Source organism: Rousettus aegyptiacus, unplaced genomic scaffold (assembly GCF_014176215.1).
Source record: "Rousettus aegyptiacus isolate mRouAeg1 unplaced genomic scaffold, mRouAeg1.p scaffold_m13_p_7, whole genome shotgun sequence".
Lineage (NCBI taxonomy): Eukaryota > Metazoa > Chordata > Mammalia > Chiroptera > Pteropodidae > Rousettus > Rousettus aegyptiacus.
In genome coordinates, this window is record NW_023416310.1 from 17,082,899 (window position 1) to 17,097,700 (window position 14,802).

Sequence of the window (14,802 nt, forward strand, 5' to 3'; positions counted from 1 at the left end):
CTACACATTTCCAGACTCACAGATGGGAGAGGTGATCATGTGTGGGTCTATGGGTAACACATGTGTGAGTGCTGCTTACATTGTGTCCTAGTCTACCAATGAACAGTGAAATTCAGGACCGAGAAATGTGAATTTCCTAGGCTTCTCTGATCATGGGTTTACTGCTTAAGCCCAAAGCTCCTGTCATTTTATTTGAGAATAGGTTAAAGGTTAAGAGGATCTGTTCAATCAGAGATCAAAAAGGTCACTTAAAATAGGTTCCATCAAACCAAGACCCTATACAAATCTAAGCAGAAAAATAGAAATGAGACTTAGAGATGAGACAAGAGGCTTCTCAGGAGGAGCTGGTTTCTGTCTGAGGGAGATGAGCTGTCAGATCCTTTGCTCTGGAGAATCACAGGCCCCCAAGCGGCCTTGAGCTGGGATAGACTGAAGTCTGGAGAACAGGCTATAAGAAATGATCTTTCTTAAGGCCTAGGGTGTGGGCTTTCTTCAACTATCTAGATACCAGAGGCCCCACCTTTTGTTCTTTCAAAGGTAAATGACTCTAGATCCCTCATGAGACCCTCTAGCTGTTATTTATTTCTTTCAAACCAAAAGGAACTTATCAAACCCCTGTTCTGAGCCAGGCACCATGGTTGGGGCTTATGGGGATGCAAAGATAAGCTGAGCAGGATCGTTGGACTCCCAGAACTTTAGAACAAGGTCAAAAGAAGTCAAACTTCCTTTAATTTTTAAAATTTTAAAGTCTATTTTCCCAAATGCTTCCCATGCTCTCCAGCAAGTCTGATTGCAGGCGGCACTGTCCACTTTCAGATGGAAGCAGGTGGCTATGAAGTCACCTGTCTGGGTCTCTTTCACTTTCCTTTCTATAGTCACTCCCTGAGTGGCGACATGAGCCGAGTGCTGAGCTGAGCTGGCTCCTGTCCCCAGGGGCAGTGCTGGCCTAGGTACCTGGTGCTCAGGGCCTGTCTTGGTGTCTGTGCCTCAGCTCATCCTTAGCATCCCCTGGTGAGGTACGGGATGCTTCTCTCTATTTTTATCTATGGCTTTCCTTAATGTCCATGGGTGAAGGAGTGGAACGGACCCCCAGGGAAGCTTTAAAAATTGAAAGCCGGTCCTGGCCAGGGCCCCCTCCGGAGAGTGCAAGAGCACAGGAGGAAACAAAAGTGCTTGTGTTAACAGAATGTCATTTTCCAACATGATTCAGGCCCCAACGTTCAGGCAGGAAAAGGAGAACAAATGCCTTCCCATTCATCACTTCGGACACAGTTATTTTTAGAGCGCACACCAGCTCAGTGCTGGGCTCCTCGGGCCCTGCCGTGGAAGGAAATGAGGCTGGGCAGATAGAGTCAATCAAGAGTGGAGAGCTTGCAGGCATGCGAGTGTGTGTGTGTGTGTGTGTGTGTGTGTGTGTGTGTGTGTGTAGGAAAAAGAGCAGGAGTGAGCAGGCAGCCTTCCTCCCAAACTAGGCCCTGAGCCTTATATAAGCAAGAGAGGAGAGAAACTGAACATGGAGGTGATTATCTAGGGAATTGCTAAGGGAGAAGAGAGGAGCTGGAATTCGAGTGCGCCCTGGCTCGGGAAGCAGCTCCTCCCATCCCCACCATGGCCTGGCCTGGCCTTTCACATGCGCACAGGAAGCCCTACTGGATTGAGGGCAAGGCGATCTCTGTCCTTGACTCTGTAGGATGCTTTTGGTTTTGCTATCTGTCACAGCCTGGAAAACATCTGGCCAACATTTACCTCTCTGGCTAACATGAAGGTCTCCATGCCCGGGGGGAAGGTCGAGCTGTCTCAACCCTCTGCACTGTCATCTGGGAAATAACTCTGCACTAATCAGCATCCGAGCACCCATTTTTTCTAGAAGGCAAAGTCTTACCTGGGCCTGGAAAGAGCCCTTTTTTGCAAGAAACGGAGAAGATGTGTTTCTTCTTTTTCACCCATTTTTGCCCTCTCTCCTCTCTCTACTGACTGAAGGGAGAGGGAAGCCTATGGTTGAACTCAGCCGTGAGGCAAGATTCGGCCCCGGCTGTGGCTTCAGGAAGGTGTGCTCTCCTTTCATCTTAAATACCCTGCCCTCCTGCCTCCTAGCCGCAGACCCCTGGGCCCTGAAAAGGGTGTGTAAACCACCACCTGGATCCTAGCTAACAGAAACAGGCCAGGGTAAGGATAACTCTGTCTTGCTTCTTTCCAGCAGGCTTTCTGGAAGTGCTTCAAAGTCTAAGGCAATGTACTCTATACTATATAGGGCTTTCAGGTCCTCCAACTTGATTCACTTTCCATTAAAAGCTCAGCTATCCCTGAAGTTCTGGCCAGTTTTGAACCAATGGCAGAGAGGATTTATATGACTTCTTGCATAGCCACTGGATGGCCTCCCACAAGCCAAGGCTACTGGACGAAGCATGTCACCATAGCGAGCCTCTGCTACCACTCCCTCCCAGGAAGCAAGAACAGCTCGTGTGACATCGAGAACAGGAGTCTCTCTGCTGCCCCTGTTAGCACCCAAGAGATAGAGGGCTTATCTGCTTTGTACCGTGACCTGAGGTAGCAAGGGGACAGGAGAGGAATAAGGGAGGAGAGAGCCAGTCCATTTGTTTTACTTGTATCTTTTTCTCCTGACAAATTATCACAAGAAGTGCCATTCAGCCACCAATTTAGCAAGAAAAATGCTCTTGACTGTGTTCAAGGACTATCAAGATCACCTGTGCGTAGGCAGGCAGGTGAGGAAGAAGCAGGACTACCTAAGAAGCCAGGTGTCCCAATCCTCGCTCTGCCAACTGTTTAGATCCGTTGTGACCTCGAATCAACCATTTACCTCTCTGAACCAAGAAGGAATGACTCTGACCAAATGTCCTAGGAGCTTTTCCAAAGTACCTCAAAACGAGCATAATTAGGGAGGTGGGTCTTTTGGAAAACAAACTCCTTGGAGAAATTAGTCCTCATGCTGCTACTGGAAGCTAACAGACTGTAGAATAAAAATGACTAAAATTTATTGACCTTTACGAAATGCCAGGTACTGAACATATCTTACCACCAGTTCTTACAAGAACCGTGCATAGAAGGTATTATTTTCCCATTGTATGGATGAAAAAACTGAGGATCAAAGATGTTAAACTGATTGCTCAAGGTCACGAAGTGGCAAAGGCAGGACATCTTTCTGATGCCGAAGCCCGTGTGCTTTCTGTTACACCATGTGCCTTTCAATGGATCAGAAACAATGCCCAGTATTCATTTGTTCCTCTTATATTAAACATCTTTTTCAAAGTCTGTCCCTTCTCTGTACTTCATTTTTCTTGTACATAAAATTATTTATTATTATAAAAGAATGGCAATTCTGTCTACCTCAAGCTGTGCTGAGAAAGTAAAGCACTTGATCTCATGAGCCACCAAATCAGTCTTTTACAACTGATGGTCAGATAGCCTTGTCTGAAAGTTTCCTTAGGGGTTAGGTGCTTAGAGCAAAGTAGGATGAGTCAGATGCCAGCCTACTTCTTTTCCAAGGACCTGATGCCAACCAACTTCCCTGGGAGGGTTAGGCTATTCATCCAGGTCTATCACAAGGTTCGTGGGACAGAAGGCAGAGGTACCAGTGTATGCTACATTCTCTTTGCTACACTTTTTCCCTTTGGCTTGCCCTTTTTCAAAATATATTACCTACCTTTTTGTTATATTCTCAATCTTTCTTTTTCTTCTTTCCAGTCACTCTCCTTCATAGCTCTCTGTCCTTCTCTCTCTGATCTCCATGACGTCTTGTCTTCTCCTTGATGATCAGGTAGCTGACAGCCACTGGAGAGACACGCAACGTTATACACACAGCAGGTTAAAATCACCTTTCCACGGACTGCAGCAATCTTCACGATACTGCAGCACCAAGTGTGGGGGTGCCTAGGGGGCTGACAAAGGGGGCATTCCACTCAGTATGGTCTGGAACTGAAAGAAACAGACTCACGAATCACAATTCCTAGGCACAGCCTTCAACAGGAGAGGTCTCAGAGAAGAGCCCTCAGCCTGTAGTAGGTGACTGTGGGGGTTCATGTTTCTGCTCTTTCTCTTTCTTCCTTACTGATACCTGAGTTAACCATGGGGTTTTTTGGTCATAAGGACTACAAAGGAATACCAGAGACACAGGACACTGGCAGCATTCCAGAATAATCTGGCTTTCTTCTCTTGCTTCCACTCATAGCAAGGTTTATGTTAGAGGAAACTTGCAAGTGAACTCCAGCCTCAAAGACTGATACCAGTTTCCCTGGGCCCAAGACACGATTCAAGTTGAAAGACCAATGAAATTGGCGTGCTTTACTACATGCTAAGCACAAATAACTTGTTCTTGGGAGGTGGGTGAATGGTAAGTAGAAAAGATTATGGAAATAAGATACAATGATCTGAATTTCTACGTGACCCTAAACATAGTTTTCTTTTTCTGTGTCTTGGTTTCCATATGTATAAGATAGGCTTGTACCAAGAATAAATCAATACATAATTGGAGAAAATAAAATGCTATGTAAATAATATTAGAGATTCCCCTGCTGTTTGGGTTGCTTGAGAGAAGTTCACTTAGAAGATTCAAGATCCTTTTGATCTGAGATGAGAGGGACCAGCTGCTGAGAGATAGAGTCTGATTTAGTCCAGAATTAACCTTCCAGAGGATCTTTGTAGATAATTTGTGATGCTTCTTTGCAGTCTAAACCCAGGACAAAGGTAGAGAATAGGATTTGTGGAACTGGTAACAACCACAAACTGTAATTTCTGATCAAATCATTTTCTTCTGTCTCATTTACATTTCTCACATAGGTTGTTCCGTGCAGACTCAAGGAAGCAGTCCCTCTGGATGGAGCTTCTGACCTCCCAAAGGCCATTTAGCCTGTACATTTAAGTCAAAGTAAGAAATGATAGCTCCACATATCAGGAGCTATACAAAATTCAGAATGGAAAGTATTTCCAGCATTTTTGACTCCCTGCTTCAAGGAGCATTAAGATAATGTGGCTCTACATTGTCAATGTGGAGAAGGGCTAGTTGGGGGGCAGGGGTCACACAATGTACTTACTGGACTCCATACAACTGTCTCCCGGCAATCCTCCCTCACGTCTCCACAGCCAGATTGGAGCAGCCTGTGGAAAAAATTCCTGTCTATTTTCAGAAACAGATAAAAGCATTCAGATTATGCAGTGCAAATCTCAGCCTGAAAGTGGCTGGAAAAATCTGTTCCTTGCCACTGTCACCGACCCCGCGACCCCTCCGAGTAATGACATTCAGGCCCGCTTCCCCTCCTCTGTCCTCACTCCTGCCAGTGCAGACTGCCCCCCACCGCACGTCTGGTCCTCGTCTGCACTGTCAGAGCATTCCTTCCTTGGAGAACTGGGGACAATGGAGTAGAAGTTGATTAAAAAAAAAAATTATCAGCTGGTTCAAGGAGAAGTCAGTGTTAAACCCATGTTTCTTTTTATCAGGATTTTGAGAAAGCATATTTACAAGGCTGCCCAGTCCTCAGCTCCCCACCCAGGGGTCACAGGGCACGAGGCCCAGTCTCTGTGGACAGACAGGCTTCATTTGCTAACAAGATCCACCCTGAGGAGGACAATTGTCTAGCCTGAGCAGAGCTGCCTGAGACCAGATGTCTCCCTGTCCTGACTTCCCCTAAGCGTATGAGGGTTGGGAACACTGAATAGTTCATCAGACTGGATCTCTGGTGCAGGGGATTATTCCTGGCTTTAGGGAAAAGCCTTTTCAGAGACGCCTCCACTGTCCAGTGCCCTCATGTTTGCAATAAATCAGCCATGCTCTGAAGACGTGAAATTGTAAACACAATAAACCAGGCTTATGCTTAGTGTACCAGAGAGCAAATATCTGTCAAACACACTCTGGAGGACCACTCTGTTAGCTTTTCATCTGGGAGGCATTAGGGGTCTCAGGGCTCCATATTGAAAACGGAGAAAGCTCTGTGCTTAGCACTCTTCATTGAATAATTCATTAAGCACCAGACTCCTCCTACAGGACTACTTGTTTTAAGCACTTGTTTTTCTACCTCCACTCAAGGCAATGGGATTATGATCCAAAAGGAAGCCAAAAAAACCCAGCTGCCCAAGGAGCCAGACCAGATAACTTATGGAGGGCGTGGGGGTGGGCCTCTTACTCCCTCCTCCCTGGGTTCCTCCTCTGGATGCACCAGCAGGAGGGTAGGGCAAAGAAGCCACCATTAAGCAAAAGACTTTTGAAGAGAGAACCAAAGTCCGTCCACCGGGCAGATGGATGGAGCCAGTCCTCACAGCAAAGAGGGGGTCCCAGATTGCAGAAACACAGGGCAGGAGCAGAGCCAGATATATTCCGAGTGCTCCCACAACCACAGGGAGGATGTGGACAGAGCAAGGGAACTTAGGGGACCCTGCTATACCCCACCAAGGCTCAAGATCCATGTTTCTGTTTCTCTGCTTTTAAATCGAAGGCTCGTAGTCTGTGAGGCAAGAACCAAGGGTTAAAATGGAAATCATTGTGATATTTAACAAGAAGCAGTGGCAGAATACTAGGAGAGAGAAGCCATAGGTCAGATTGTTCCATGCGATGTATCTCTGAATGTTGGGTACAGCTCCAGGCCTTTCTCCACTTGTCAAACTCCTACTCACCCTTAAAAACTCTATTCAAATGTTTCTACTTCTGTGAGTCTTTCCAGTGTTCCTCCAGGCAGAATAAACCACTCCTGCCTTTGTACTCCAGCAGAGCCAACTGTCTATGATGTGATGCTTGTTATTTTCTGGTTGTGTTCTGGTTAGTGAAGTATGCGCTGTATCCTCCAACAGAGTGTGGGTACCTTGAGGACAGAGCTTGTGTTTTATGCACCTGGTTTCCCATCCATTCCCAGAACCTAGCATAAAAAGTGCTTGTTAAAATGAATCATATCCCTTATGGTCACAATAAAGTCCTAAATGCGAGCTTAAATACAGCGCAGCGATGTATAAAAGACCCTCCTCATTCTTTTTTAATTTTTTTGAGATAAAATTCACATAACATAAATTCACCATTTTAATCATTTTCAAGTATACAGTTCAGTGGTTTTAGTACGTTCACAATGCTGTGTCATCATCACCAGTAATTCCAAAGATTTGATTACCCCAAAAGAGATCCTGTACCCGTTAGTCACTCCCCATTGTCACCTTCCCCAGCCCTAGGGAAACACTAATCTACTTCTTGTCTCTATGAATGTGCTTACTCTGGACATTTCCTATAAATGGAATCATACAATGTGCGGCCTTTTGTACCTGGCTTCTTTTATGACATAACATTTTTAAGGTTCATCCATGGTGTGGCATGTATCAGGACTATTTCATTGTATGGATATACCACATTTTGTTTATCCATTCATCAGCTGATGGATTTGTGGGTTGTTTCCACTTTTCGGCTGTTAGGAATAATGCTGCCATGAGTATTTGTTTACATGTTTTTGTGCGGACATATGTTTTTAATTCTCTTGTGTGTATATCCGTGTAGGAATAGAAGTGGTGGATCATATGGTACTACATTTAACATTTTGAGCAACTACCAAAGTTTTCCAAAGCAGCCGCACCATTTTGCATTCCCATAAGCAGCATATGAGGACACCAATGTCTTCACACCCTTTCCTACACTTGTCATTTTTCTTTTGTTTTGGTTTCACTGTTGTTTTGGTTTTGTTGTTGTTTACAGCCATCCTACAGGGTGTCAAGTGATATCTCATTATGGTTTGGAATTGCATTTTCTCTAATGACTAATGAAGTTGAGTATTTTTTCATGTGCTCATTGGCCATTTGCATCTCTAACAAAATATCTATTGAAGTTCTTTGTCCATTTTTCAATTGGATTGTTTGCCTCATTGTTATTGAGTTATAAAAGTTCTTTATATGTTCTGGATGCTAGACTTTTATTTTCTCCCATTTTGTGGGTAATCTTTGTTAGAAGTGACCTTCAATACACAAAAGATTTTAATTTTGATGATGTCCAACTTATTTAAATTTTTTTTTGTTGCTTGAGTTTTTGATACCACATTGAGGAAACCATTGCCTGATCCAAGGTCCTAAAGATTTATACCTCTGTTTCCTTCTAAGAGTTTTTTACTTTTAGCTCTTATATTTAGGTTTTGGATTTATTTTGAGTTAATTTCTGTGGTAGGGCTCCAAATTCATCCTATTGTATGCACATATCTATTTTACTCAGTACCCTTTGTTGAAAAGACTATTCCCTCCCCATCGAATGGTCTTGTATCCTTGTTGGAAATCGATTCCTCATCCATATTTTACATGGTTACTTCTTTTTGCACTGTTAATTTCTTTAATTCATCATCTGAAATATGGTCACTGGGATATGGAAAACTTGATAATAGCAAGATTTTTAAAATACAGCAATTCACCAACCTGACTTCCCCCTAAGTATCTCAAAATCCATTCCAGGAAAAGTTAACAACATCTAAGGTTGCAAAATTTCACAAGTGAAAATTGCTTGGACTTTTCACCTGTAGTGTAAACCAAAGATAATTAGAGGGTACATTTCATGGATTGTTTTTGGTAAGCAGAGCACGTGGACAGGTGAGAGAAAGAAAGCTGACTTTGATGAGTCATTTAGTAGAGCCCTCCATAAATGAGTGTGTCTTGTTAGAATCTGTGTTAAATTAAGCAGAATGAGAGTTACTCCTTGTCTGTGAGTGGCTGCTAAGCACCAATGATGGGAGCATTCTTCCTCTTCGCTACCCCTGCCTCAACCCAGGGATAGACAAGGGGCCGAAGAGTGGTGGGATATCTGTGGGAAATGTAAATGCCGAGTTAGAGAGGAAGACGTAGCAAAGGCAGGCCCTCTTAAGGAGAAATGAGAAGAGTGATGAGAGAAGTACTAAGAACGGGAGTGAAAAAATGAACTAAGGACTGGGGATCCTCAAGTATGATATTTGAGAGAGGGGCTTCCCTAGTATAACTGGATGATCAAAAGGCATGGATCCTGGACACTAGAATAACTAACGAAAATAACCAGGGAGCTGAACAGTAGTTCTCCTTAAGTCTTTCAGGTTGGTCTTCGCTGACACTATTCCCTCCGTCTCAAGCATCCTCTACCTGGTCCCTCCACGCCCTACCCAGTCCGACTTTGCCCTTCTTTGTCTCGCTAACCCCCACTCAGCCATCTCTAAATTTCCATCACCCTCCGGATGTTTCCCAGAGTGTGCTGCCAGATGTCACATTTGGCACTTAGCACATTTATACAGGGAAAACGTTGGATATAATGTCTGTTTTCCCACTAAATAGCAAGTTCCTCGACCAGGGGCCATTTCTTACTCCTCTTTGTATGCCATGAGCTTGGAACAGTGTATGGTACTAAAAGACTGATGAACAGAATTGAAGGTGAAAATAGGGTCAACCTACAGAAAAGAACAGTGACTCGGGTTGGCTCTAAGAAGGGAACTAGAAAATGGAAGGGGAGAGGAACGAAGGAAAGTACTTAATTCCCTCTGGAATTTTCTTTTAACCTGTTCCGAGATAACTGTACATGCTAGGACTGCATACTTTTAATCAGCTAGTCTGAGCTTTCTTCTCACTGAGCACGTGACAAGGAGTAAGTGCATGTGCTGTTCTCAGCAGGCACTGTGGGGCCAAAAGGGATGCTGTGCTAGAATAGAAAGGGGAAAGCTGGGAGCTGTCAAAAACATTTCCTTCCTTGTTCTCTGCCAGAATAGTGGTGACACAAAAAGCCACATCAGAAAGCCAGCAGGCAGCCAGGTATTTGGAGTTTGCCCTGTAGAAGAGCTGGGGATGGGCGATTGGGGGATTCTCCCACAAGCCACAGATCAAAGTAGAAGTAGCAAGTGCTAAGATAGGAATATACCCAGAATTTAAGTTCAAATGACCATGGGGAAGTTTTTTCTATCTTTTTAATATATATTTTTTTCTAAATTAAAAATCAATATATCAAAATAAAGGAATCTTTTTTATTTAAAAAAAGTCATATTCATAATCCCCTAATACAAATATTTTTATACTTTTGCATACTTTCTTCTTGTTTTATTAAAAGGTATAATTCATTCTACACAATTATAATTATTATCTTGATACAATATTAAATTGTATATTCTCATTTTTGTCATTTTCTATACATCGATCTTTTAGTGTCATTATTTTAATACCTGCATAGTTTCTTACGGTTTCATGATCATCGTATTTTTCTGTGTCTTTTTTGGCATTTAATTTATTATTAATTTTAATTATTATATCAAACTTATAAGGTATCAGTATACACTCTTTGCCATACTTAATAAAAATATTTCCCCAGTCTTCTGTTGGCATTTTACATTAAAGTTATCATTTTTCATTATTTTAAAGCTCTGAAATATTTATTTGTGCCTATAAGTCTAGATGATTTATTGTTTCAAAATTGAGAAAGCTGTTTTTCCATCCATCTGAGAAAGACTGCTAATTTTCTTTTAGTTTTGCCCTATAATTTGTCTATTTATGTTTAATTCGTAGCCCAACTGGAGTTTCTTTTATGATATGGTATACAATATTGATCTAAATTATTTTCTAAATTTATGACTGGTGACATCCACAGAAATTACTGAATAAATCTTTTCTTACTCTCTTATCACATATTAAAAACTGAGATTGAGTTCTGGATTCTCTTCTATATATTGATCTATTTTCTTTATTTTGTGATAAAAATCTCTCTCTTAATTATTTCTGTTTGTTTTTCTTGGTATGTCTGGTGTCAATTATATCGATTTGCACATAGTACGTGTTCAATTAATCTTTACTGACTTGTATTAAATTGACAGTATATACTAATACCATCTAGGTTTCAATCCGGAGTATTTTTTTTTAATTAAAAAGAAATCAAGTTTTACATCTACTTGCTGACTGATGGAGTCACACCTAGGAGCCTTTTCCTCTATTATCTCCAGAGCATCTCAATTTCTTTCCACCTTCATTTCTTGCCATATTCTTTTGAGAAGTATGAGAAATTGAAATAATAGAGTATGAGAGAAGGGAAGTTTGTAGACCACTTTCACACATGCAGGATCTCATTTTAGTCCTCATGAGGCAGGCATTCTCTTTGCATGGAGGAAGGGGAAGTTCGGAGAGTTTCACCCACTTGCTTAGGGTCACACAGCCTGGAATTGTGGCTCCGACCTGGATCACCTGCTTCTAAGTCCAATATTCTTACACGCCCCTGATTTTATAGATCCCAAGATGTTGTGGCTTAGTTGTCTAGGTCATACAGCTTGTGAGCCAGTCAATATTTTTAGGCCAAAGGCTGACAGGATGAGATGTTTATTCAGAAGGAGCATTCTGGAAGATTATCCCCAATAAGATCTGAGAGACACAGCACATCTCCCTATCCAGAGCTAGTTCTGACCACAGCACAGACTGCAGGTATAGACGCATAGCAGGGCTGAGGAAACACAGACCCCCCCCCCCCCCAATCTGACACATGGCAGACCAGGGAGGGGGAATGGCACCCGGGTGTTCTAGTCACTGAGTTTCAGACGGTAGACTACTAAAGGAAAGCTGCAGTGGTGGGCATGAACTTGAGAATAGAATGCCCCTTATTAAATGGAGGCCTTGGGCCGACCACAGGGCTCACAGGCAGATTGATACCAAGAGATGGGACTATAAATAGCAGCTGCAGCTGGAAAGCAAAAGACAGGCCTGACCTGTGCACAGTATAGAAAGAACCTCCAGGCAAAGCATCAATCTTGCCCGTTGTTCCCTCCCATTGCTCAGAGCACCCCTCTCCCAGCAGGCATCCTCCTCTCCAGCAGGGAGAGACTGCACAATGTCACTGGGAGAGCTGTGAGCCTGAATAGGTTTCTCCATTCCAGTCTAAGAAGTTAAAACTTGAAACGGCAAGTCAGCCTTGGATTTGGGGACAACGCTCCTCCGAGTCTGTCCAGCAGGGCCAGGAACCAGTCCTTTATTTATGCTGGGTTGTCTGTCTTTGTTCAATTCTGTTTGCTTTGCCAGATTGGAAATGGTTTGCTGGAAAAAATTATGGTGCTGTCTAACATGATGTAACAAGATGTCATCTTCTAACGCCAATGCATAAAATGGATTTACAGGAAGGAGGAGGGAAAAAACAAAGCCCCGGGGAGCACTTGACTCAGATAAAAACCACTGGGTTTTGTTTGTGAATGTCAAAAAGCTGTATGTTATTTTACTTAAAAGAACATGAGAACAGACTGGTGTTTCAGAGGAAAGCAAAAAATATACATTCTACAGCCCAGAGAAAAAGTTTTCTGAAAAAACTGAAACTAAAATTTATTTCACACTGCATACATATACAAACATGCCACAAATGCTACATATAAATCACACAGACACACAAAATGTGCACCACAATTACCACACTCACACATAAACACATAACAGCTGCCCATCTCAACCTCACCCAGACACAACACATACTCACCACCCACCCACACCAGCACATACCCTCCAGCATCTTCACAAAGACAAACACAAATTACTTTGATCAAGAATGCTGGTCTATAGCCATGCTACCCTGAACGAGCCTGATCTCGTCTGATCTCAGAAGCTAAGCAGGGCTGGGTCTGGTTAGTGCTCGAATGGGAGACCACCCAGGAAGACCAGGCACAGTAGGTGTAAAAAATAAAAAATAAGGGATCGTAAGCTGACCAGGTCCTTGCAATCTGTGAGGTCAACCAAGGGTTGCCTCGCCTAAAGAAAAAAAGAAAAGAATTCTGTAATTTCTATACCACTGATCCATGAGAGTGAATATATGCTTTGGGTCTAAGCTTTTCCGATGAACATCTGCAAGTTTGTTATGAGCTTTACAGAGCTCTCTTTTATGAGGAAGCATGATGGAAAAGACAAAGTGGAAAAAGGGTCAAAGGTTTTACGGCTCTTTTTAAATATACAGTGCTTCTAGAAAGGCACATTCCAACCCAATCCTAATATAATGCAGGGAAGTAACATGAGTAGGAAAGGATATGATAGGGGTTTTTGGTCACTTGTGTGTCTTAAAACACCATTGCCTTATTTCTGCATTCAAAGCAGGCTTTGGAGTGGCCTCTGGGACAGTCTGCACCATCCCCCACACATATTGACAGAGAAGTAAAGGGACCCATAATACTTCTGTCTCCTGTAAAACTTACATTAAACAAATTCGTATGTTTTTCTTCTGCTAAAAACAATGAAATAAAAACAATTGAATTAGTTTCCTGCAAAATTTTTACTGTTCTGGAAAAACTGAATAGAAATGCAAGTATGAGCTATGAAATACTCATTACATAATTTCCTGATTAAACATATGAGTTAAATGCTCTTATATTTAAATTGCACGATATACAGATGAATGGCAAAATTCATGCTAATAATTTTTAAATGATTGTTTTTCTTAGAATGATACTAAATAGTAAGTAAAGACATACCATGACAACTCAGGAATACTACAGAAGAAAAGAAAAACTTTATATTTTATATTTTAGTACCTCTAGCAGCACTTTCTCCCTGCTGTTTGAATGAGAGGTCCCACATTTCCATTCTGCACTGGGCCTCTCAGATTATGTAGCCAGACCTGATTGTTTGTATCCCCACTAGAATGTGAGCTCCACCTGGACAGGACTTTGTTCGTTTTATCACTATTGTATACTAAGCTTCTTTACAGTGCCTGAAACATAGCAGGCTTTCAAAAAATATTTGTTCAATAAACAAATGAGCGAATAAGTTAATGGAAGCCCAAGATGCCACACCTAGTCACCTGAAGGCGGAATTTGTTAGAATGCCTGGCACCTACAGCGTGTTTCATTCTAAAACCAGTCTACGTACTCAGTCTCACTGCCAACAATGTCCTCACTCATTCGTCGGTTCAACACACATTTGTTGGGCATGTCGCACGTACCAGGCAAAGACAGATAAGACTTAGGCCTCGGCTTTAAGATTAGTATCTAGAACTGGGGAACATAGGTAGAAGGGGATAAAAGCAACAGCGGGACAAAAGCGGCCTGAGAGTGGCACATGCAGGGGACATTGGGAGCGCTACTCGGTACGCCTTGGGGGCTCTGCAGGGAGCACTGGCTTCCTTGACATTCACCCCGGGCCCTGTGACAACTGGTCTTCCTGCTGCCCAGACTGTACCCTGAGAAGTCCAACCTTCCTCACACTCGTGATTCCCACTGCCACCTCCATCTCTTCGTACGTGCTGTCATTCCTGGAATGTCCTCTGACATCTTGAAATTTCTTTCATTCTTCAAGGGCTTTTCTGTCCAAGTCGAATTCTTTTGTTTCTGAACAAAGGTAGCTCGATCCGGCCCTTCGCCCTGTATTGTTTCGAATCGTGCTGTCATCGATTCGTGTTTATAAATCTATCCACCGTCCCCTCACCCACAACCATCACACACACACGCACGCACGCACGCACGCACACACGACTAGGTTGTAAGCACCTGTATTATATCTGTATATCATGTGGTGTATCCCTAGTACGTCACAGGTGAAATCACCTGAGCTGCAGTGAGAGGTACATTCGGGCCCCACTTCCCCAAATCCTAAGCTAGGAAGGCCTACATGTCCGATGCCCACTCCTTTACGGAAGAATGAGTCAGCCCTTGAGTCAGCTCATACACTGTGAGGTCCTCTTCTTCTAAAGGCCCTGGCCAGACAGGATGGGACCTAGGTTAGGAGGTCCAATGACCTATTAGCACTACCCAGGAAATAGGAAAAGGGTGAATCCAGGCTCCAAGGCCCTTGTGTTCAAGCTGATGTGCTAAAATGGAATCATCTGATGCAGATGGAAAAGCTATTAATTAGCGAACCCGAAGCTGTTTCCTTTCTGAC

General features: G+C 42.9%; 1 long non-coding RNA gene and 1 pseudogene across 1 annotated transcript in view; both read left to right on the plus strand.

Annotated features, from left to right (window-relative positions):
* Positions 1 to 7,253, plus strand: part of LOC118605500 — a 45,827-nt gene extending 38,574 nt beyond the window's left edge. Inside the window, exons 3-4 of the long non-coding RNA XR_004952194.1 lie at positions 4,187 to 4,348; positions 4,795 to 7,253. This is a non-coding gene — a long non-coding RNA (uncharacterized LOC118605500). The remainder of the gene's footprint in view (positions 1 to 4,186; positions 4,349 to 4,794) is intronic.
* Positions 7,254 to 12,490: 5,237 nt separating this feature from the next.
* On the plus strand, positions 12,491 to 12,609 carry LOC118606345 (annotated as a pseudogene).
* Positions 12,610 to 14,802: the final 2,193 nt, after the last annotated feature.